A 9,590-nucleotide genomic window follows, 5' to 3' on the forward strand; every position below is an offset into this window, starting at 1 on the left:
GACATCATGCTGTGGCATTGGTGGCTGCTCGGGCCTTTTGGGGCTTGAGGGCTGGATAGGCGGGCTAGGATTGGGACCCCTTTGGGGTGGCCCATTTGCAGGTTGATCAAGCTGTGAGGCAGGTGAAGCCTGATTCCTAGCCAACTGTAGGGCTGCTTCGAGGGCTGCCATGGCCTCCCTCTGACGACGGTCCATCTCTACCTGTCTCTCACTCAACTCCTGGCACTGTCGCTCAATTTCTTGTTGGTGCCGCGCCATAATCTCAGCAGTACTTTCCTGGCTGGCCCTCAGATTGGCCAGTTCATCCTGCAATACCCCCAGGGTATTCCTCAGCGTCTTGGAATCTAGTTCTTCCTCATCGAATTCCAAATGTGGCTCATCTTAGGTCACGTTTGGAGGAGGAGGCGGTTGAGATGATGCAGCGCCAGTCGCCTGCCCAGTCTTCTTTGTGGTTTTCGCCATTACTGTTTTAACAATATCGTATCAAGCTCTCAATGAAAGCACCAGAATGTTGACCCTGATTTTGGTCAATTGACATGGAGTCAAAAATGGTTGATGTGGGCAGATATGTTAGAATGAATATAATGACAAAAACAGTAAACCACACAAGAATTTATAGTGGTTCGGCCCCAGAAACTGGTAATAACCTACGTCCACTTGAGCTATTATTGATATGGGATTCAAAGGAGTGATCAAAGAACTAGGGTTCTATGAGTTTCACCAACCTCTGAAGAATAAACAATATATCGCAATGTACTAGCTCTAATTCTCTCGTAAATCTATACTCTCAAGTAAGCAAAAAGACAAAAGTCCCCTCCTTGAACTATCTTTCTCTATTTATAGGCTCAAGGAGGATTACATCAATTTGTTACAGATATTTTCTCCTAATTAATCGGATCATAACGAATTATTGGAGACAATCTCGGGATTGATTTAGATCTTTACAAAATTATCTTGAAATATGCGGAGTGTACGACCAGGCTGGTCGTGAGAAAAACTCAATTGTTATGCATGCAATATCTTACTGGTTGATACTCTAACAGAACTCTGCCAGGTGTCAGCCACGTGTCCAAAAATCACCTGCCATGTCATCCATGTCTGTTTTTTGAATAACACAAGGGTTAGAGAAACTGAAGGAAGGACTCTATTATTCCACTATGTATAATGTAAGTATTATTATCATTATTTCTGTTTGAATTCAATTTTAGAAACATGTTCTAGGTTATCTCATATTAATTTGTTTAATATTAGATCTACATGAAAATAAATAATGATCCTCTATAAGTTTCCCCAATAGGTACATCGTCAGTGCGGTGGAAAATGTAGTAGTGGTGCAGAATGTCCTGGTGTCGGCTCTGGGACATGGTCAGAGGCATGCAAAAATGCTCATGGTCTTGTACCATGTCGTTCTTCCACCACTTTTCTGGTATGAATATCAAAGGCGTGCTGGGGGCGTCCTTGCCATGTACAATTCTTGTACTGCCACTGCTTGTAGGGTACGGTTCCCTTTGTCTTATTTTTCCCATCCGCACTTGTACATGAATTCAAATTATGCAACTCTTCTTGGGTGTTTCTCAATATTTTGCTAAGTATGGGTACTTAGGGTTTCCATTGCGACATATACATGGGGTACATTTTTCTGGTGACACCTACCTAAAAATAGAATAGAGCCTCCTCAACAAGATACTTGCTTCTCAGAGGCTTTAGCGAGCCTGGTAGGATCGTCCCATGAGGCCTTCATGTGAGAAGTTATTGATGCACGCAAGGCTCACGTATAGGCAGGAGTGCCTTTTGTGAAGCGCGTGGCTAGGCGTGAGGCGAGTGAGTTTCGCAGAGGCGTGGTATCACAAGGCACGGTCTCACAGTGTCCTGGTATTGTAGAGGCATGGTCTTGCGGAGGCGTGGTATCACAAAGGCATGGTCTCGCTTAGGCGTGGTGTCGCAGAGGCATGTTCTCGCATAGGTAGGAGGGTCTCATGGTGGCATGGTCTTCAGGAGGCATGGTCTCGCGAAGGCATAGTGTGGCTTAGGCATGGTCTTGCAGAGGTAGGAGGGCCTCGCGGGCGTGGTATCATTGAGGTGTAGTCTCGCAGAGGCCGGAGAGCTTTGCGTAGGCATTCTCTCGTAGAGGAATGGTCTAGCGGAGGTGCGGGGCACTGGGCATGGCAACACGCGAGGTACGCTTGGTGTCGGGTGGTATTATTCTACTCCCTACACTTATCTAATGACTTAGGAGAAACGTAATGAAGGACTTTTAAGAGTAGGATGATTTTGACATTCACATTGTGCATAGATTATCGAGAGCTGAATAAGGTAACAATTAAGAACTAATACTTGTTACCCCAAATTGAAGATTTATTCAATCAATTACAAGTCACATCTGTATTTTCGAAGATTGACATATGATCGGGTCATCATCATCAGAAAGTGAAAGTGTCGAATATTCTGAAGATAACTTTTTGAACTCGTTACGACCATTATGAGTTCATAGTAATGTACTTTGGACTTACTAACGCCTCTGCAACATTTATGGACTTGATGAATAGGGTGTTCTGTGACTACATACATAAGTTTATTATCGTATTCATAGACAACATCCTTATATATTCAAAGAATAAGGAGGTACATGCAGTACACTTAGAACTAGTTTTGCAACATATCACTAATACAAAACTGTACATAGACGACACACATGAGACCACAGTTTTCGTGGAACTATCATCTAGTGTTAAAAATAGAGATGACACAACAGTAGCTCTCGAACTGTTATATCATGTGAATTAAAACTTACATGAGATGACAGTTCGAGTGAGACTGTCGTTACATGTCTTTTTTTGACATGGGACGACATTTCTACCTAAACTTTGGTATAATGTCATATCTTTTTTTTTTTAGTATTATTAATTTAATTTGTATCTTTTAAGATAATTTAATTAATATTCTTATCCAAACATATATAATAGTGAAATTAGACATACATATGAATATTTTTTTTTTATTTTGCCGTTTAGTTTTATTTAAACAAGAAATTACTTATTTTAATTATTTTAGCCATTAATTAAGTAAGATATATTAACATATAAATTTTTTTGCTTTGAAATTTTTTAAATTAAATAATTAAAATTTGATCAAATAAATTGTTTAAATTCATAGTTTTAATTTATTTGTTATTTATATTTTAATATATTGAAATTTATAGGTATTCTTTTAAATCAATATTAGAAAACATACTTAATTTTAAAATTAGAATGCATCATATCTTTATATATGAAAATTATGTATTTAAATGATTCTTAGATTAATGATTTTTACATTTTTTTTTAAATTATCGTATTTTCTTATTTATTTAAAATTATAAATAATGTGTTTGTTTATTTTTTTTTAATATGTTTATGTCATTTTTTATAATATATGACATATTTATTTATTTAAAATTGATATGACCATTAAAAAAATATCATAACAATATTTGATATATCATTAAAATAAAATTAACTAAAGGTGCAGTGCTTTTACATAGTATTTAAATTAAAGAGGATATTAAGTTTTAAAACAATAATTATTATAAGTTTTAAGATAATTTGTATAGTTGTGATTGTCAAATTTTTTTTTTATAATATTAGGAGTATAAAATTGGGAGTTTTATTATCATTTTTTTTATTTGAATATAATCAAATTTTATTTATAAAATAAATAAAAAAAATATAAGTCCCAAACCCCTTTCTCTCTCCCACCCTACTCGATCCTAGCCCTTCTCCCTCTCTTTTGTTTGCTCTCTGCTAGCCTCGAACGATTACCCTCCGATGGTCGCTGTCATGCAGCCACCAAACCAGGAGGACCAAACACTGCCAAAACTCCAGCCCCGCAAGCCTTTCATTGTAGTTCTCTACTGCGAGCAGAAGCCCAAGTTCGTATGTCGCCGTCGTGGCTTCAAGGACAATTTATGGCCTCCTCTAAAATCTTCTTAGGTGAAGGGTAGCATGGGTAAACTCATTGTATCAAGACGAACAAAGCCCATCCAAGGATCGAGCTTTTAAGTGACTGAGGAGACGAAATCAGCTCGTCGACGTCCATGGGTTTCTAAGGCTATTTGGCCATGATTCACCAACCACAATGAGCAGAGAGCCTCCCCACCACAACCACGAGACTCCTTGAAGGTTGGGCTCCAAAACCTAGCAGGGCCAGTCACTAATCATCACTGATAGGTTGTGGTACCTCTGCCTCCACGCGTCGTGTAAAGTGGTGCTCCGGCCTGTAGTGTTCCAAGGGCTTTGGAAACTTATTTCGAGCTCCAAACATCACCATTGTGTATAATTTCTAATCACAAATGTTAGTTGATTTTAGTTAAATTATATATTGTTTGGCAAGAATCTGTTCTGTGATATATATATGTTATCCCCAAAATTTTGTTCAATAACATGGCAATCAAAAGTGACAAGTGGCAATGATAGTGAATGGCACATTAATGGTCAATAAATGGGTTGACCAAGAAGTGCAAATGTTTGAGATTAATGGTCAAGAAATTCATTTATCTGGTCAGGAAGTAATTTGACCGACCCGGTAAGGTTTTTGTCCGACCAGTAAGGTTCTTGACCGACCAGTAAAGAATTATGTCCGACCAGTCACTTCAGAAAATAGTGTTTTCCGACCAGTAAAGTGTTTTGGTCGACCAGTCACTTTAGGAATCAGGTTTCTTCGGCCAATCAGCTTATGAAGATGTTTTGTCTGACCAGAAAGGTGATATAGCCGACCAGTGGTGTGCTTTGGCCATGCCTGACTAGTGGTGTGATGTGTCATGCCCGACACTACAACAATTTTGCTTATAAATTACGTTAAAATATTACTTATATTTAGAAGTGTTATAAATATATTCTAATAAAAAAAAACAAGCTGAAATTTTACCCAAAGAGGCGGCAAGTGAAAGTACTTAGTGCCAAATGAAAATGAAAAATATCATTTGGTTTCCTCTCTCTCTCTCTCACTCGGATTCAGCCCATCTCTAATATCTGAACTCCATCACCCTAATCACGCCTCATCCTCTCTCTCTCGCCTTCATTTTATTAGTTCCCTCTCCATTCTCCATCGCGCTCTCTCTCACCGAGTCTATCGACTCTCTCCATCACGCCATGACCACGCCTAGCTGAAGCTATTTATTTAGGCGTTTAGCTTTGAAATCTGACCACATCCACGCCTAGCTAAAGCTCTCTCTCTAACAGAGTCTATCGACTCTCTCTTCCTCAAGTCCCGATACTCTAAAGTCTGACTGAACGACACCACATTTAGTCTTTCTTCAATCTTTCTCGTTGAGTTGTTGGAGCACACACGAGCACGGAGCAGCTAAACCAAGACACAGGTAACCCAATCACTCACGAAGTTGTTAGTTTCTTCTATAGTTTTTTTTTTCCTTTTTCAGATTTAAAATTAATATCAAGAAAGTGTTTTGAATATTGATTATATATATTTGTTTCTAATTGAGATAACACAGAAAATTAAAACTAGAGAGGTTGTATGCTAGCTAATTCAAACACTCATAGGGCCTCTCTTTCTCACGCTCTCCTCTTTCCCTCGCCTCTCTCAAATTCTCACCTCACTGAAGCCTCTCTCGGAGTAGCTCAAGAGGTAAGGCATTTTGATTTTTTTTTAACTTTGATTTTGATATTTAGTGTTTTAGTTTGTTAAGTAAAACTTGTATTGATTTTTGTTTTGGTTTTGAGGTATTCTCAGTGGGTATAAGCTTGGTTTCTCCCCTTGTTGCTTATCTGGTTCTTCGATCCCCTATTTCACAATCAGGTAAGTCAAACTTCCATTTACATATTATTGATGAATAACCAAATTTCTGTATATATGTATAGTACATATTATACAAAGATAAATAATAGGTGCTTGCCATCCTTTTTTTTTTTTTTTTTGTCTATGTACATAAAAAAATGTTAAGAAAGAGGGTTATATTCTCTGTTTGTCAAAATGTGAATATTATATATAGATAAGATAAATGAAATTAAATATGATTTTATGACAGCTAATTAGATAACTCATGACACTATATTCTTATGAACTAATGTGCGGTTAATAGAAAATAGTTTTGTTTTGTTTTAGGTGTTTTTCACTTTTTAATGAATTTGTACCTACTTTTCTATATCACTAGAATGGTCAAGAAGCTAAACCGATATTCTATATTACAATAGAAAGTATTCTTATATAGATTTAGGTACCTACAAGACACACAGTATGTTACAACTAATATAAATTTGAATTTTTTTTAATACAGGTCTATTTGTTGTATTATGGCTTTGGTGCTCCTTTCCTTTTCAACATTTTTTTTTTTTACATGTGTGGATTGTTTGCTTAAAATGATCCAAATTATTTCTCCATGTGTGTTCTTTGTCTCTACTCAACTTATATCAAGAAAACATTTTTAATATAGTCAATACATATATAATTTTTTGTGTTGAAATTATTTCTAATTGAGAGAATACAAAGAGAAAAATTAGAGATGTTGTAAATGTGAGAATATGGTGCTTAATACTTAATGTTTGTGATTTGAGAATATTGATTTAGATTACCTTTTCTTTAGTCATTTTGTTAGCCTTTGTGTATGAAATTTGGATTTTATAGATTTGATTTATCAGGCTTTTATTCATGTGAAAATTTATAATATTGATTGTATGGGCTTTGATCATAAATAATGAGATTTGTGTTTGGTGCTGTTATATTGCTAATATATGGCTCTATCTCTGTATTTTTATTCTATTTGTAATATAGTTAAAACTTTTCGGGATGGCTGCCTCCAAGAGAAGAGGCAAGATACTTTGTGTGCAAGCAATTTTTCACGGGAGACTCTTACTTTTGTTTGCATTTTGCAAGTGGTATGCCTTTTACCTTTGTTTTAATATTATGCTAATGTTAGATGAGTTTGAATATCTTAAATATTCATCCATAGTGAAGTAGGTTCTGAGATCATTGTTGTGTGCTGCGGTGATAACAGAAGGTTGAGAACTTGTGTGTCTTAGTGAAGTAGGATCTGAGAAATTTGTGTGTTGCGGTGAGATAAGGAAGAAAACATGCATGTTTTTTTAATTAGTTGAATTGATATTGGCAGATGGTTAGTTTCTAGTCTAGGGGAAATGGTGTTTGATTTTATATAGACTTATCTAGTATTACTATTTTATAGTTGAATTGTGTTTGTTTGGTTTATTTGATGATTGGTACATTAATTAGATTGTTAAAAGCACACACTTTTAAATGGTGTAATAATCTTTTTGTATAGATTTTGATGTCCTTTTCAGTTGTATTGCAAGCAGCTTTTCCTGAGTTGCTTCCTTTTTTAGGGTCCTTAAGCTTCTTAAAGAAACCAAAATATCATTTTGTGTTGGCACTATAACAAAATTGGGTTTTAGAGACGAATTTTTTTGTCACTAAAGCTTTCTAAATCCTCGCTATATCGAATAGAGATAACGAAATTGTCGTTAAACTTCCTTTCTAATACTTTGTTTCTATTGTTGAACTATAGAGAGGACATTTAAAATCCTCGCTATTGCTTGGTAATAGAGAGAAAATTTTAGTCGCTATTTCATAGAATGTTAGGTTGATATGCATACATATATATGGTATGTCATTAAACCAACTTTTTTCTACTTCTTTGGTGATGTTAGGCTGTCATTTGGTGAGTGACTTTATGCAAAGAGTAGCAGCAAGTCTTTTCAACTGAGTATCATTTATGGATTTAATTCACAATTAAATATTTTGATACCAAGACCAAATCTAACACTAGAAGAAAGAAAAGCCCAATATTAGACATTTAGCAAAACATATAACAAAATAATAATAGAATAAATCACGTGAGAATTATTTTTTGTTTTATCAAAAAGAAAGAAAGGGGGCTAGTTCAATTACCCAAGTGTGTAAACTTTGTTGAGACCCATGATTTAGTTTCTACACCATTAATTTTTTAATGCTTTCCACTATGAATTGTGATAAGGTATTTCTTTTGTTTCCAAATGATCAAGTAGTTGAGTCTTTGGAGACCTTGAATTTGATTGATTTACTTGTGGCTTTTCTTGTTGATGCTATACATGTTTAATGGAATAGTTAAATCCTTTTGTAAGGTACTTCTTTGATCACTCTGATTACAATGTGATTGATTCCTACATTGCTTTGTTTTTTCTTTTCACTATTAATGGCAACTATGAGGAATTGTATTGCACAGAGACACTCTTTAAATCTCCATAGAGTTATCTGTGTTTTTTTCTCTTCTGCATTTTAAATTCTTTCATCTCCCTTTATGGGCTTATTTTTCTTGTTGTATTGCCTCCTAGTGGTCGAACTCTATTGGATGGAGATACTATTTAATATTTTATTGCCTAATTGTGAATTGAATTATATATATTGGAATAATATTTGCGTTATGGCTATTAACAATTGTTGTTGTGTCTCTAGTTAGTTTTTTTGTTTTTATATTTTATTAAGTTTTTTTACTTATATTTCTATTTGATAGTTGTATTTATGTGTTTATATTTATATGAATATTATGGACTTGTGAAAATGGTAAATCAAAGTATTTTATTGATAGATATTTTAAGAGCCTCTATGGTTAGACATAGAGCCTGATTTGATGTTATATTGCTTGTAGTCTCTTCTAGTTTTGTACAAGTTAAGCATTGTCAAATAACCTTAATAACCTTTCATATTCGTATAATAAACATTCCACTAGAAACCTAAATAATTATGCTACCAAATCATACGCATCAAAACCAATACAAACAATTTCTTTATCTCTCCCCACTTAAATGAGTCAAATAACAACAATATCAATTTTTTTATTTAAACTAATAACATACAACAATTGAGAATTGATGCATTTATATAAGTAAATATCATCACCAATAACTAAATAAAAATCATTTTCTTGTAAATGGAACCAAGCCACTTGATAAATGTAGTTTATTCTTGGAATTCGATTCTTTTTGACATTTTTTTGCAGAAATAATTCTTTTATCATTAGAATAAGCAAAACCCTTAAATAAGCTTTTTCTACAGTTTATCTTTACTGGTTTGAGCAGAAATTAGTCACCATGTTCATAACAACACATTAGAAACACTATATTGAGGAAGTTATCTTACTGTTTTTCCTTGTTTTGAATATTTCTTGCTTAATTGAGGAAGTTTTAATGTTCACCATGTTCATGACTAGAATTTTCATGTATTAATGATCTTGTCGTTACTAAGAGGTTTGATTAGTCCTTGGGACTTTTTCTTTTGCATGTTCATTTCTTGTTAAACTTAAATATAATGGACATGTTCACAATGATTAATTGATATTGGGTTTTACTTTTCTAATATTATACGAAGGCCCCCATAATTTTATGAGTATCTTTCTGTAATGTGTTAAAGCTTTTTATTTTAATAATGTCTTATGTTATAGCTTCACTGATTTTTGCTTGAATATAACTTGCTTGTTATCCTAAAGTAAAAAATCATAAACATACCCTAGGGACTTTCCATTTTCCTGTACTGTTTTCTAATTATTTATTTACAATGAATATAGTTTTGGAATTTTTATAATGGAATTTACTATTATGTGTAAATTATAA

This window comes from Humulus lupulus, chromosome 5 (assembly GCF_963169125.1).
Source record: "Humulus lupulus chromosome 5, drHumLupu1.1, whole genome shotgun sequence".
NCBI lineage: Eukaryota > Viridiplantae > Streptophyta > Magnoliopsida > Rosales > Cannabaceae > Humulus > Humulus lupulus.